The sequence below is a fragment of the Lichenostomus cassidix genome, chromosome 2 (assembly GCF_008360975.1).
Source record: "Lichenostomus cassidix isolate B80296 chromosome 2, HeHo_3.0, whole genome shotgun sequence".
NCBI classification, from domain to species: Eukaryota; Metazoa; Chordata; class Aves; order Passeriformes; family Meliphagidae; genus Lichenostomus; species Lichenostomus cassidix.
The window spans coordinates 141,619,340-141,634,072 of NC_139482.1; positions in this window are offsets into that span (position 1 = coordinate 141,619,340).

Below are 14,733 nucleotides of genomic sequence, written 5' to 3' on the forward strand. Positions count from 1 at the left end.
GTATAAAACTTTATAAATTGGCAGACCCTCCAGCAACTTGATGCAAGAAGCCATCTACTCATGAAGGAGCAGGAAAAAGCATATGTATATAGGAAATAACCAAGACTTAAAAAATTAGAAGACATGTAAGCCCTGTTCTTTATCCTTTCACAAAAGGAAATAGAGAACCTAGAGGTAAACTCTGAGTCTCATGGAGACAGGTTGAGCTGTGTCAGTCCCAGAAGTCCTTTCTGCCTGTCAGAGAAATTATAGGAGAAAACTAAAGTGCTTCAAACATTATTTACTGCTGATCAGATTTTATATATGTGTATTTTCTATAACTCAAAAGTTTCTCCTAGTTGCCTCTACATGTCTAAGTGCAGTACTGCTTATGATACCTTTTATCTTATATAACTGTCATCCATTCATGGGTGAAAACACTGACATTTCATTTTGGGGAATTTCATTTTCCCAGCCAGGATCAGGTTTGGTATATTAGTATCTTACAAACCAGCATGCCATGAGAGCTCACTGCACTGCCTGTGTGTTGTCTGAAATATGCCTGGGAGATCTTTCCACTCTTTTCCATTGTGTGCTGCTTGTTAATCTCCTAGAACTCAAACATCAGGTGACTGAATGGCTCTAGGGTCCTGGCCACTACCTCTTGGGTCTCAATGAGTGAAGCAAGGCATTATGATTAAAATTTTCTATGGCTAGAGGAACTTATGAGGACTTCAGGATCCTGAGATCTTCCTAGAAAGTTCCCCACTTTCTGGTAAGCCTCCTGCTAAGAATAATACCCAGAGAGTGTCATTAGTTTATTTGCCTTTTTAGCTCCAAAACCCCAAAAGAAGACCATGGGGAGCTGGTGTGGATGGTGGCAGCATGGAGATGAAAGGAGGTCACCTGGTAGGTTCAGATAACCAAGGCAGGATCTCCTGTACCCAGACCACTCCTGACACATGTGAATCTGACTTGTTTTTAAAGACCTCCAGTGTAGAGGTGTCACAGCATCCTCAGGCAATTCCTGTTCTTTGCTGTTCTTATCATTAGAAATATTTCCTAATGTCTGACGTAAATCTTACTTGCCAGAAGCCGAACTCATTATTCTTGTCCTGCCCACTGTAACCAGAAGCTACTTCAGTAGTTACCCACTCACTTCCTTTCCCACCAAAAGCAATTTTGTCCTTTAATTCTGGTGTAATTGTGGATGGTGATTATGTTCACAGGAGTGGAACAGACGTGTTGACAAGCATTCCTCAAAGCTTTACTATTTCTTGGCATTCGGAGCCATCATGCATAGTACTGCTGTGTTAAAAATGTAGTTGTCTTCACATGTACAGAGATCAGAACAGATTTTGAAGGCTAATGCAGGCATAGACAATACAGTTAGAATAGCAAACATCTAATTAGGTAATGTCAAAAAAGAAGAAGGTAATTTTATTTTGACTGGTTGTGTACATTTAGTATCTGCTAAAAAGTATACTGATGATAATGAGGGCATGTGTATTTGGTCGCTTAAGACTGGGCTAACAAATCTTTCAGGACTTTCCTGCCCCTCTAAGCCTTTGCCAGACCAAACCTGCCTCTCATAACAGCAAATTCTAAGCATGTTGAATACCTTAACATGAGTTTAAGTTTGTTTTTCACACAGCCTGGACTTCAAGCGTCTTGATCATTATAGACTCATACACTGTCAAGTACCTCAACCTTGACACTTCCCAGCCCAGCACAGAAATTGTGGGAGGGATTAATCTCTCCCAGCAGTAATGGACAACAGTGTAGTTCCTACATCTGAGCTACTTATCACAGAATCACAGAATGATTTGTGTTGGAAGGGACCTTCAAAGATCATCTAGCCCACACTGCACTGCCATGGACAGTCCAGTCTGGCTTTGAAGGTTTGCAGGGATGAAGCATTCACAACTTCTCTGGAAAATCTGTTTCACTGCCTCATTACCCTCATTGTAAAAAATTATTTATGTCCTTTTCACGTTCTTTTATTTTAAAGCCAGTACCCCTTGTCCTTTTAGTACAGGCCTCAGTAAAAAGTCTCTCTCCATCTTCTTGTAAGGCTCCTCCATACATTGAAAGGTTGCAAAGAGCTGTCCCCAAAACCTTCCCTTCTTCAGGCTGAACAATCCCAACTCTCTCAGCCTTTTTTCTTGGAGCAGAGGGGCAGGATCACTTCCCTTGACCTGCTGGCCATGCTGCTTTTTTATGCAGACCAGGAAGTGATGGGCTTTCTGGGGTGTGAGTGCACATTGCCAGACCATATCTAACTTTTGTCTCTTTGTATCCCCAAGTCCTTCTCAGTTCATCCATGACCCTGCCTGCATGATACTGAGGATTTCCCTGACCCAGGTGCAGGACCTTGCACTTGGCCTTGCTGAACATGAGGTTTGCACTGGGCCACCTCCCAAGCCTGTGCAGATCCCTCTGGATGTCATCCTTTTGCCCAAGCCTATCCAATGTATCATTAGCCTTTGATCAGGGGCTCTGTCAATACAGTCAGGTTCATGTGGCCAAACACAGTCATCTCCTTGAGCTGCATCACATGCAGTCTGTGGGAATTGCAGTGGTTAATTCTGTTCTTTGTGACAGCAGCCAGAGGTGATTTGTAAAGATGTACATGCCTTTGCTTGGGACACCTACAATTAGTGACATACATCCTTGGTGTAAAAGGAAGCCAAAAATACTCAATCCCACAGCACCAATACAGATAGAAAGTGTATTAGTGATAAGGTTTGCTATGCTTTCACATTTTTCTCTACTCACTGGTCAGCACAGGCACAGATGGAGAATCTTTCCTTCCATTTCAGAGCACTCTGTATAGACTCTCCTGCAGAAACTCTGCCTTTACAAAAAAAAAAAAAGAGAAGTTTTGTGGAATCACTTACTGTACAAGGGTGCCTCAGACCCCAGTTAAAAATCTGAGAATGGCTTTTTTGACGGCTTTGTTTCACAGAAAAGCAAACTTCACTAGCAGCTTGATTCAGAAATTTATTTGAATGGTTTCCATATTGTAAATTTATAGACCATTAGTTTGCTAAGATTTAGCTACACAACAGGAAGTCTCATGAATGTTTACTTGTACAATGCAAACTATGATTGAGAATAATGGAAAAGTATTTAATTTGGTAGGTCCTCCTTGTCATTTCACTTCATTTTGACAATGATATGAGATTCAAGACTCTAGGTTTCTGCCTGGATATTTTTGCAGCTGTGTTTAAACCAAACATTCACTTTCTTTTAGCAACACAATGACTATGTTTTTGCAACAGTTCAGTAAGTCATGGATGTTATCTGAAAGAGTGAGCTAGTTAGTATCTGCTGTTTGTTTAAATGGAAATTTTGTTGTTGCTGTATCTTTTCCATCATGAGAGGCTTTCTCTACTTGCCTGTAAACATCCAGTTTGGGTCTTGTCCACAGGGACTCACCGCTTTTCTTTGTTATGTTTCAAAACTCAATTTTTGCAACACACTAAAACTGCTGCAGGAGGTTCTACTTTTTAAGGCAGAGTGTGCTGCCCACTTATAGAGAAAAATCCTAAAGTCTAGAAATACCGATGAAAAATTTCATCAAAGAGTTAAAAGCAGAAAATCTCAGTGCTTTTTGCATTACTGCTTGCAGAGGCTGGACGTGCTATCATTTTGTTAATGCTGCTATTTAGATAGATCTTGTTGAATGTACTTGAAGCACTAAGTGTCTTGATTCACAGATATTTTCTAAGCAAGGCTGTTTCTGTGACATTGAGTTGAACTTGAAATTGGAAGTGTCGAGTGAAATATTTTAGTGTCTTCTATCTAGCTGGCTGCTATTTATCTGTATGAAATCTGATCTGATCATCTAAGGACCCTAACTGGAGCAAATGAAATGTTTTGTCACCAGGAAACACTTGAGATGACTTTCCAGAAGGTGTAAAATGCTGCTCTGATAGGCTGTCCTCCTTACACTTGTGGACGAGATGGTTTTGCTGGAGCAAATCTGCTATGTTAGGGCATTTGTCTGACAAAAAGTCCTCATTATACCTGTGATCTTATTTTGGCCCCATTCAGCAGCTTCCAAATACTTCACACTCTGAAACAGTAGCATATAATCCCTTGACCAGTTCTCAGTGTACTGCTGCCCTCTGTCAAGAAGAGGGCAGAGCTGGCTCTGAAACTCCAAACTCCTCCCTGGCTCAGTACCAAGAAATCCCAGAAGCTGCTTCAAGTTGTCCTTCATTTCAAGATTACCTTATTCTTACTTGGCTCCTATTTTCATCTGACGTCCAAAATTAATTTCATTAAACCTACTTCAACTGTCTCAGCTCAAAACACAGTCCCTCCCCCGCTCCCTTTGCACAGAAGAAGTTTGGGCATGGTTTCCAGATGGAAATGGTTTTATCTCACTGTGTGTCTTCTGTCAGTGAGTGACAAAGGGAGGTCACAGTCATTAGACATCCACCATACAGCCTAAGCTGAAGTCCTGTGGGAAAGAAGAAGGGTGGTATATTGGTATTTAAACAGCTGAATTTCATTTGTTCTCCTTTTCTCAGGAAGAATGATTTCAAAGTTCCAAGGAAAATCAGTGCTCCTGGCCACTCCTCTTTGCTGCTGCTTCATATCTCCACTCTGGCAAATGGTGAGCAGATTAAAATGATAGTCCCCATCACATGTTCACCTTGGGATTGGGTTGATTACTTCAATCCCATCCTCAGCACTGGAAAAAGGTCTCAGTCATGACTTCAGGGGAGAGGAGAACAGCTTCAAACCTGCCTTCATGAAAACAGCAATATAACCACAAGACAGAGTAAGGTCCAAGTTGCTTCTCAGCTGGAAACTCTGGGGAGACAATAAACAGAAAGCCTGCTACTTCTAGGAAGGTGTTTGTTTGTGTTTTCCCTAATGAAGCTGTTCTAAAGAATGGAGCCCTGCACTCCTCATCGTGCAATGGCAGCCTTAACCCAGTCCCTGTTGTGATAAAAGCAGTGCTCAGAGGAGCAGGATGTGGCAGTCATTCATAACTTCAACGGCATGTTTTTCAACATCAGTAAATAGATGCTTTTCAGAGTAAAAAGGAGTGTGAAGAAGCTCTGTTCACAATGCTTTCCCTTGAGAGCAGACAGCTGCTCCTGGCTTGGCTGCCCACTGCAGTCGCAGCGCAGAGGGAATGTGGCAGCCCTCTTTGGCAACAGTGGGCAGGTGTTTCTGGCTCCAGGATCTCGTGTGTTTCCCACAAAGCATCTTGGTTATTTAAGAGGCTGAGTCTGTCAAGTTCATGCTATGCTCCTGCCTCCTGTTGAAGCTTCCAGCTCTGTGTGGGGTGAGAATTTCACCTCTCTAAAAGACAGCTGCTGGGATCCAAGACAAGCTTTCATGGCAGCAATTAACATTTCCTATGAGGTATGAGAGCTGTGGGGCTTCTTCTGAGCCTATCAAGGCCCCCAAAAATAGTTTTCTCCACCTCTAGCATCTGGAAAATGCAGTAACTTTTTAAACCCTTACCCTAGATCTCTATATGCCAGAAAAAAAAAAGCAGTTCATTTTTTTCCCTGACATTCCTGTGTGTCACACCCTCATTACAACATCCTTCTATAGGAGAATTCCTGTGCGTGAGAAAGAGAAAAGTGAATCTGAAGTGACTTTACTTGGTCTAACTCTGGTCAAAATTTCTGCCAGCAGTTACTCCCACGCATAGCCATTGCTCAGAGGTAAACACGAAACTGGAGTTAAGATTTATGTTCTTCTGTCAAAAGGGCTCAAAACGTCAGAATCGAAAGCTGTGGGTGAGAGAGGAACATGGTGTGTGCTGGTGAGTTCACTTAATTCACAAGTCAACAGCAGAAATAATTCCTGTGCCAGGCACATAAACACCTTTCGTAAACCATCCCAGTGATTCATTCACTGAACAACTAGTCAGTGGCAGCTGGAGCTGTTGCAGTGTCACAGTCACTGAAAGGGGCATCAGCTCTGGTGGTGATCTCTGGGGTTATTTCCCAGCTATGCTTGCTGGAGGGCTGGGCTTAGACCAGCTCCTGCCTCAGGCACTCATGCCAGAGCACCCACCTGCCTGCCTGTAAAGGGATGCTCACTTTGGGAAGCAAACTCTAAAATGGCTGCAGTACCAGCCCCTTGGCATATTAAATTCATGGCAGCTGTAATTTCACAGATTTTCTGTCCTTTTTATCAGTCTGAGACTTTGAGAAAGGGCTGTGATGAATGCTGAATTTTAAAACAGGGTTATGCACTTGCTCCCAACATATTTCCTTAGGAAATTTGAAAGACATACTCCCAGTTTGTGGTAGAAAAGTCAGCGCTCATAATTTCGTGGAGGCACCTTCCCTGAAACAAACACTGGAAGCAGAAAGCCAAATGAAATCTGAAATCTTCACCAATGCTTGGATGCTGGGGATGTTGCATCTAGGAGAAGGGGACTGTTAAGTACATCAAGCACGCATGTAGAAGTATATGACACAAAATGTTAAATATTGACAAGTCTCCGTTAGAAGCTGTATTCTTCCAAGATGTTATTGTCAGGCTGCAAGATGAGCAAGAATCTTACGTATAATATGAAGAAAGCTGCACCTTTAAAAATCAGCCTTGTACTGTGCATGCCATGTGAAAGCTTCAGCTGAATGCTAATGAGGAGAATCTGTTTTCAGCTATGCCAATGTAAACTCAGGGAAACCACTGACATTGGTGAAGTCACTTCAGATTTGCACCATAGCATAAGTGTGATTGGAACATTTGCTTTCATGTAACTTTTGTGGCTTTATTCCATTCATTATATATGACCATAATTTATGGAGGTTCCACATGCACATACAAGTTAAGGCAATTTGGTTTCTTTTATTAAGCTATGAGTCTGTTTTATAATCAAAGTAAAGCGGGCTCATTTGCACACCAAAAAATCTTGGTGTGGATTTCTGTCTGTGGGAGTGGAGACAAAGTATTCTGCTTACTGACTCTAGCCAAATGATGCATTTAGCTTACCCAGTCAATTTTCATGGTGACTCAGTGCAATTCATTTTCTCTAGTGAGATATGCAAATGCTAATTTTGAGAGTTGTATTCGAATTTAATTCTTACCAATGCATATGAATTAATATGAAGGACTTCGTTAATGTTACACTGGAGTCTCACCATGATAATTAAGAAGTTAATATGGCTTGACACAGGGGAAAGGAAAAGCCACAAAGTAGAGCACATTAAAAACTTGTAAATTTTCACATTAATTTTGCCCTTCATGTTACTTATCACTCTCTGACTGTCCTGGAGACATCCAAGTGAAGATGTCTCCATCATTACCTCTTGGACTCTTTCCTGCAATGTTTGAGTACTGACACGCATGACAGGAAACCCGAGGTACTGTATCTTCTCTGACCCTCTAAATGCTGCAAAGACAAAAAACATAAACCCCAATTCTTTTGAGTCTGCTGCATGAGCTAAGACATGATAGTTCTGAGCTAGCTGCAAATTCATTGTTCTTCTGGCCAAACAACTGCATTTCTCTACATTAAGGACAGTAATTCCTGAAAGTATGGATTCTGTGCTAGGAACAGTAGGAGTTTCATTGCTGAGGAGACAGGTCCGTCTGACTTCTGGCTGAAGAGAGACAGCCTGCTTCCTTTTAACTCCCCTACACATGGGGCAAGGTATGCCCTTCTTGCAGTGTGCTGAGTTCTGTTTACCTGACCCTGACTGCTGCACCCAGACCTGCCCCATGTGTCTCCCAGAAGGGAAGGAATGCAGCAATTCTGTTACTCCCCTAAGTAGGGGAGTGAAGGACTCTCAGCTTCAAAAGGCTTGGCTGGAGTTAGCAGATCTACATTGGCAGTGCCATGAATGCATTTGCGAGTATAGTGTAGAAAACAAATCTCTTAGGGGTGCCTGAAATCTTTCTCAGTGACACATTATGCTAGATGGTTTTAAGAATTGGCTCTCTGTGGACCTGCTGTCAGATTGCTATCATGTCAGGGTGGTCATACAGAGGTGTTGTACTTCCCTCCAGGCTCTGAGGTCTGCAGTACCTTTCCCTCTTCATCAGAATCTCTAACCCCTCCCATCTTGTTTCCCATAAGGGATAACTCTGTGACACAGAGGCCTTTCTTGGGTCTCCTGTACTTCTGTGTGGCAAAATGGATTTTCATTACTTTCCCCATTGTGTTTAGTATTATGCAGACTTCATTATAGAAAATCTCCACCCTCTTCCTGGGATAACAAGGAAAGGTTAAAAGACAGCCATACCCAAATGTTAGAGATAGCAGAATTTTTTATTAGTGAGAATTTTTCACTCCTCAGGTACTGTCCTGAATGGGATCAATATCTGACCATTGCTGCAGATTGCATCTTGAAAAGACGTTTGCTAGTGGAAAGGCATCTTTCCACAAAAATCATTTGAAGATTGCACTGTCTATCCAAACAATGAATTTGTGAACTGATAAAAATGAAACACCATAAATAAAACATGCACCATCTTTTTTTTTTCAACTTGCCACAGGTCAGCCTGAAAGAGTTGACAGCTCACTTGGAAAGGCTTTGCAAAACATTTCAGCGTTAAACAACTGTAGCTTTGGCTACTAAATGCCTTTGTTTATCTGGGCCAACATCCAGAACTCGTACAAAATAATTATCTACTGACACACAGACTGTTTTTGTGCAAGCCCTAGACATACACATAGCCGTATCAGATCCTTATTACTTCTCTTGGAACTGTCCTGTAGAGATGACTGTTGCCTTTGAACAAGGTTAATGAATGCTTGATCCTGAAGCCAATGGCAACTCCATTTTGAGCTAGGATTGTTCAGATAAGACACCCTATTTTATTACCAAGAAACAGGTCAGGAGAAGATATTTACAAATTCTGTAAACCTGAAACTATTCTGCTGATTCTTCCCAAATTTTTAAGTAGATGGTGGAATGATGTAGCAGAGAATATATTGCATTATTTGTTACTTCCAAACACTACTGCTACATTCATTCTGCTGTGTCTGTGTAATAGCAATAGTCCGTACTGAACAGTTCACAGTCCCTTCCAAATCTTTGTGACTAATATTCTGCAGGAAAAGAATGACATGCTGGGAGCATGGCATTTTTACCTTGTATTTTCTAGCTTGCTATTTGAAAAAGCTGAGGAATTTCTAATGCCAGCTTGGTAATATTTCCTTCATTTCTAACACTCTACCTGGGCTTTTGTGCTGCTTTTGTGCTGTTTTATGCAGCCATGATGCATTCCAGCGATGACACATGAAGTGGTTATGGCATAGAGGTGTCTGTGTGCACAGCATGAAAGGGTCTGGAATCCCTCTTAGAAGGTACAGAAAGATAGTGCAGCACAGTGTGTGAACCACTGGCAGAGGATCTAGGATACCTGGCTTTTTTCTTGGGTCTGCCACCGGCTTCTTATGGGACTTTAGTCAGAGAAATCACTTATCAGCCTCTGATTATTCCATTTCGGCTGCAGATTGGCTTAAGAGCTCCGATGCTTAGCACAGTACTAAAAATGATGTGTCAGCTTTTCAGATGGGTCCTCTGTACATGGCATCACTAACAAAAACCTCTTAGGGGTACATGATAATGCTGATTGCTCATTTCCTGAATTTAATACATCATTATTATCATAGTCATTATTACTGTTAAATTTTAGATTTAGATTTCTTTTAGAGATATAGCTCCATTTTCAGTACTTTTCACTCAGTAAAATGTTTCCTTTTGAAAACCACCAGTTGTTATCAGTAAGATACCAAGTGCCTTGGGTGAAGAAGGTGTGCCATCTGAAACTGTCACACTCCTGAATTCCCCACCAAATATATGCCATAGCTGCACTGTTGATGCAAATGACCTAATGTAAATATGAAGTGAGAAAGGAAAACAACTGCTGCGTACTGTGTAGTAAAGACAAGTATCTATAAAATTTTGAAATAGTATAATTTTCTGTTAAGGAAAAGAGCGTGGCTACAACTTGCCTTGCATTTTCTTTCACACACATACAATTGCCATGCTGGGTAGAAGAAAGACAAATGTGAATCATGTGAGAAAAATTTTGGAAGCCCAGCTAATTGTCAAGACAATTAAAACAGGGCAAAAACAGGTCATAACTAGTCTGAGCTACTATTTGTTCAAACTATCCAAAGACAGGTTTAAGAAGAGAATAAGCTACCTTCAGGGCAAGGGCAGGATGGATTTAGGTGTGCTCAGAATGCTTGTCATTCTCAGCAAAAGAAATCACTAACAGGGCTATAGCCAATAATGAGCCAAATCCTCGGCCTGGATTCCGAGACACACATGAATACACAGGGATGGAGAGAGCCTTTGAATTTCATTTCTCCCTCTCTTCTGTGAGAGCTGTGGATGTTCTTAGAGGTGTTTCAGTCAGCTGGATGAATGTTCATACTATGGGAAAGCTGTCTCAAGTGTAACAATTTCAAGTTTCAACCTCAGAGTGCAAATGAAGTAATTATAAACTATTAGACTTATATATATACATATATATACTTATATATACATATATATATACTTTTATATATCTATACATACTATAACTATTAGTAGTTATAAACTATTATAAACTATGGGGTTTGTGACCATCTCCTATGGGTCCTACCTAGCAACTAGGAAATCTAGCCCCTTTCCTGAAATTCAATGACATGATTTTCATTGACTCCAACAACCCAACAAGCCAGTGTACTGAGAGGGCTGTTGGGATCATTTTTGAGTAGGACTTGCAGGACTTTTTCTAGGAACTATGAGACATGTTCCACCAAATGGCCATAGCACAAAGCTCACACTGATAAAAACTCGACATTTTCATTCTGATAAAAATTCCACCCATCTTGAAAACATAAAAAAGCTTACAGTGATTTTTTTGGAAACTGGCATGACTGAAACTGCTGCAGGATTTGTGTTGAAACTGTATAGCATTTGTGGTATGCTCTATTAGAACAAAAATTTTATGAAATCTAATATTAAGAGTAAGCATGAATTTTTCAGACATCATTTCAAATTTAGATTAAGAAGCAATGGTCTAAAGATCCAGCTTGCAGGTTAGTTATTCTGGTTTTGCTTGGGTAGAGCCCCACTGCTGTAACTGTGGTCACACCACTTTCACCAAGGTAGGCCAGAATGAAGTAAAGACATAGGAATGAAACCTGGAGGTATTCACCAGATGTGTGACCTGTCTGTCAAATGTATGTCAAAGATACATCAAATGGACATTAAGTAATAATGCATCCCAAAAATCTCCTTTGTCTAAAAAGGAAAATTGCTGCTTTACTGCTCTGAGATAGAGTCTCCCTCTAGAGATCACAAAAATGACAATACTTCTACTGGTAATCCTTACCAACATTATTCATCAGTACAAAGGATACATCTCTCCAAATCCAGTTATTTTTTTATTTAGATGTGGTTGAAATCAACCAAGAGACCTAAGCTTGCTGTGTCATATGAGTACTTGGGGAAAGATTTACTGTACACTCCACACAAAAGACATTGAAGTCATTACTTTTACAGCATAAAACCATAAATAGTAATTGTAGAAATTATGTTAAATTATGTGGAATAATAAAAAGAAATCTAACATAATCCAAATTTATTCCTGTGACTATCATCTTAACAGTGGACAATCTTTAGTTCTCTTGGTCACTAACTTTTGTGGCTTTTGAATGAAAAAGTCAGCTGATTATGATGCTGTGGCAGGAAGGAAGAGAGAGAAAAATGAAGGACACATTTTTGCACTGGACAACAAAGATACTACTCATCTCTGAAAAAATACAGCATAATATGCCCTTAAGTTTCCATACGTACTCAAGATTTAGTTATTCCTAAATTATCAAATGCTAATAATAGAGCAATTCAACCATCAAACCAAGTCATGGTCCATGTAAGGAGCAGACTTTTTAACTTCAGTCTCATAGCACAAATCCTAATACAGTTAACAAAGATTATTTTTCCCCACAGAATGAACTGTGATGAGCTGGGAGGTTATGTGTTTGGGATCAACATGAGCACTGTGAAGAGCTATTTATTCTAAAAGAAATAGTGGCATCAGGAAAAAATAGGTGTATCTTTAAACACATAAAGGCTAGAAATAAAACAGTTTCTAAACTTCAGTGTAGTAAGATATTGAAACTATCTTTTAATAAGAGTCATCAATTAAATTCACTGTGAAAAGTGGTTTATCATTTTCTTGATGTCACTCAAGTATGATTGAACCTGAAAGAACAAAAATGTCTCCTTCCAGTTCTTCCCTAAGCAGAATTTTGGTTCAGTACCTCCATATTACTACTTGGAAAAAAATGTTTTTGAAAATATGTTTGGGGATGTAAGAATCTATAGGAAGATGAGGGGTGTTAATTTTGAATATTGAAGATCACTGTAGTTTAACCCCAGCTAAGCCCCATACAGCTGTCCACTCACTCTTCCCTGGTGGGAGGGGGGAAGGAATCATAAGGGTAAAACTCAGAAAAATCATGTGTTGAGATGAAGACAATTGAACATGTAAAGCAAAAACCACACATGCCAGCAAAGCCAAACAAGGAATTAATTTGCCACACCCCATGGACAAGCAGGTGTTCAGCCACCCCCAGGAAAGCAGGGCTCCATCACACATAACAGTGACTTTGAAAACAAATGCCATCACTCAGAATGTTCTCACTTTCTCCTTCTTTCCCTGCTTTATGAACTGAGCACGATGCCATATGGTGTGGGATGTCCCTTGGGTCAGTTGGGGTCAGCTGTCCTGGCTGTGTCCCTCCCAGCTCCTTGTGCACCCCCAGCCTCTTCTCTGATGGAGGAGCAAAAAAGGCCTTGACTGTGCCAGCACTGCTCAGCAGTAATGAAACATCCCTGTATTACCACACTGTTTGCAGCACAAATCCAAAACACAGCCCCATACAGCTACTATGGACAAAATTAACTTTATCCCAGCCAAAACCAGCAGGATTTTTAAATTTCAATGAATTATATTTTAAGATCTTTGTAGAAAGGGATATGGACTTGCAAGACAATAATTTAATTCTGCACCAGTTCTGACTTTATTTTATAAAAGCCTGTATAGTAGCCATCTTCCTAACCCTTTTACTAAATTAATTCAGCATTCTTTACTAGAAAGAATTTTAATCTGAATTCTTTATTAGAAAGTACTGAATGATACTAAACAACAAAAGAGCAGATTCTTATGAAAAACAGAGCTGAAAACTGAATTCAGTTGCTTAACTGGAACTGAATGAAGTTCTGAGGTTTCACATCTGCATTTGACTTCTGGACAGCATTTTGGGGTCACTAGTGATCAAAGGTTACATGGGACCCAAAACTTTGATTTGATATGCCAAACTCCGAAAACATAAAATTCAGTGAAACTCTTGGTAATGGACTGGTCTAAATCTGAGATGAGATGCTTGCTGATCTTAAGTGCCAAGTGACATTATTTGAAGTGAGTGGAGTGATGACTGGTGTTTTGTTTTTTATTAGAAAATCACTATTTCTAGAATAGGTTTAGCTAGAGGCACAGGTAACACTGATAAATGTTTCAATACAAAAATATTCAGGAAAAAGATTGTGGCTGTGTAATTTTATTTCAAAATTTCCAAGTACTATGGAAAACATTAGAAAGATTTATATTCCATGCATGGTTTAGGATTATAATGCACAAAAAAAAGATGCTGTTTTTTTAAAGAATACTATAAACCTTATTTCTTTTTCAGCTCAGTAGAAACAATATTTTTTAATATCAATTTATTTCTATTTGGGACCTAAATGAGAGTCAACTTAAAATCAATAGAGATCTTTTTTTTTTTTTTTAAATTTAAATTTTTTTTTCAGAAAATATAATTTTTTCAACAGTTCTGCCTTTAATCCTCAATTCTGTCTGTTCTGTGATGTTATTAGATGACACATTTAAGTTCAGTGAAATGTCCTGGGATAGCAGAAGGGGTTGCATGTGAAAATGCAGCCTGTAGCTCAGAGAGAGTGAACAGCTGATGATGATCAAGACTGACATTTCAACAATATTTATGTCCTCTGTGTGCATGGGAGATAATAAGAAAGAGAGTAGTAATAAGGGGCCAGGTTATTCTGTATACAGGAAAAACCTGCTTAAAGGACAAGAAATTCCCATGGGTTTCCATTCACAACTGTTTCTTCAAAGTTATCTCACTGCAGGCAACAGGTTTTGCTGCTCTATTGAAATTCCTATGGGTTCACCCTGCTAAAGCAAGAGATATGTCTCAACTCCAAATTTCCTTCCAAGACTCTTTCCTCCTCTGCTGACTTCCCCTGTCAGCAGCAGAGCTCTTGCAAAGGCTGTGTTCCTACAGGCTGCCTTTTTGACTACAGAGCATCAGATCCTTTTCTACATCAGAAGGTAAACCCAGGCACATCAGCTGTGTCCTGAGAACTTATGTTGCTAGGTAAGATGAAGTCGGAATTTTCCAGCTGATGAATCACAAGTGTGAGTCTCTAACCAGGCATTGCTACATAGGGAATAGCAATTCAGTTGACAGAATGCAACTTAACTGGATTGTCTGTATTTTGTCCTGAGCCTCCTGAAACAAATACAAGGAATAGAGAAGTAATTGGTTCGGTAGATATACTCTTAACCCCTGGCTTCCTAAAGAAACAAGGCATGTGGGATCTTTCCTTTTGTTTTAGAAGCCCTATTGTTTTTCCTCTGTGTTTGTCAGCAGTTAAAACTCTGAGACATTTTTTGTCCCTACAGGATTAATAGCAGTGGGAGGATATGAGGCCACATAGGAGAGAGCCTGTTGATGTGACA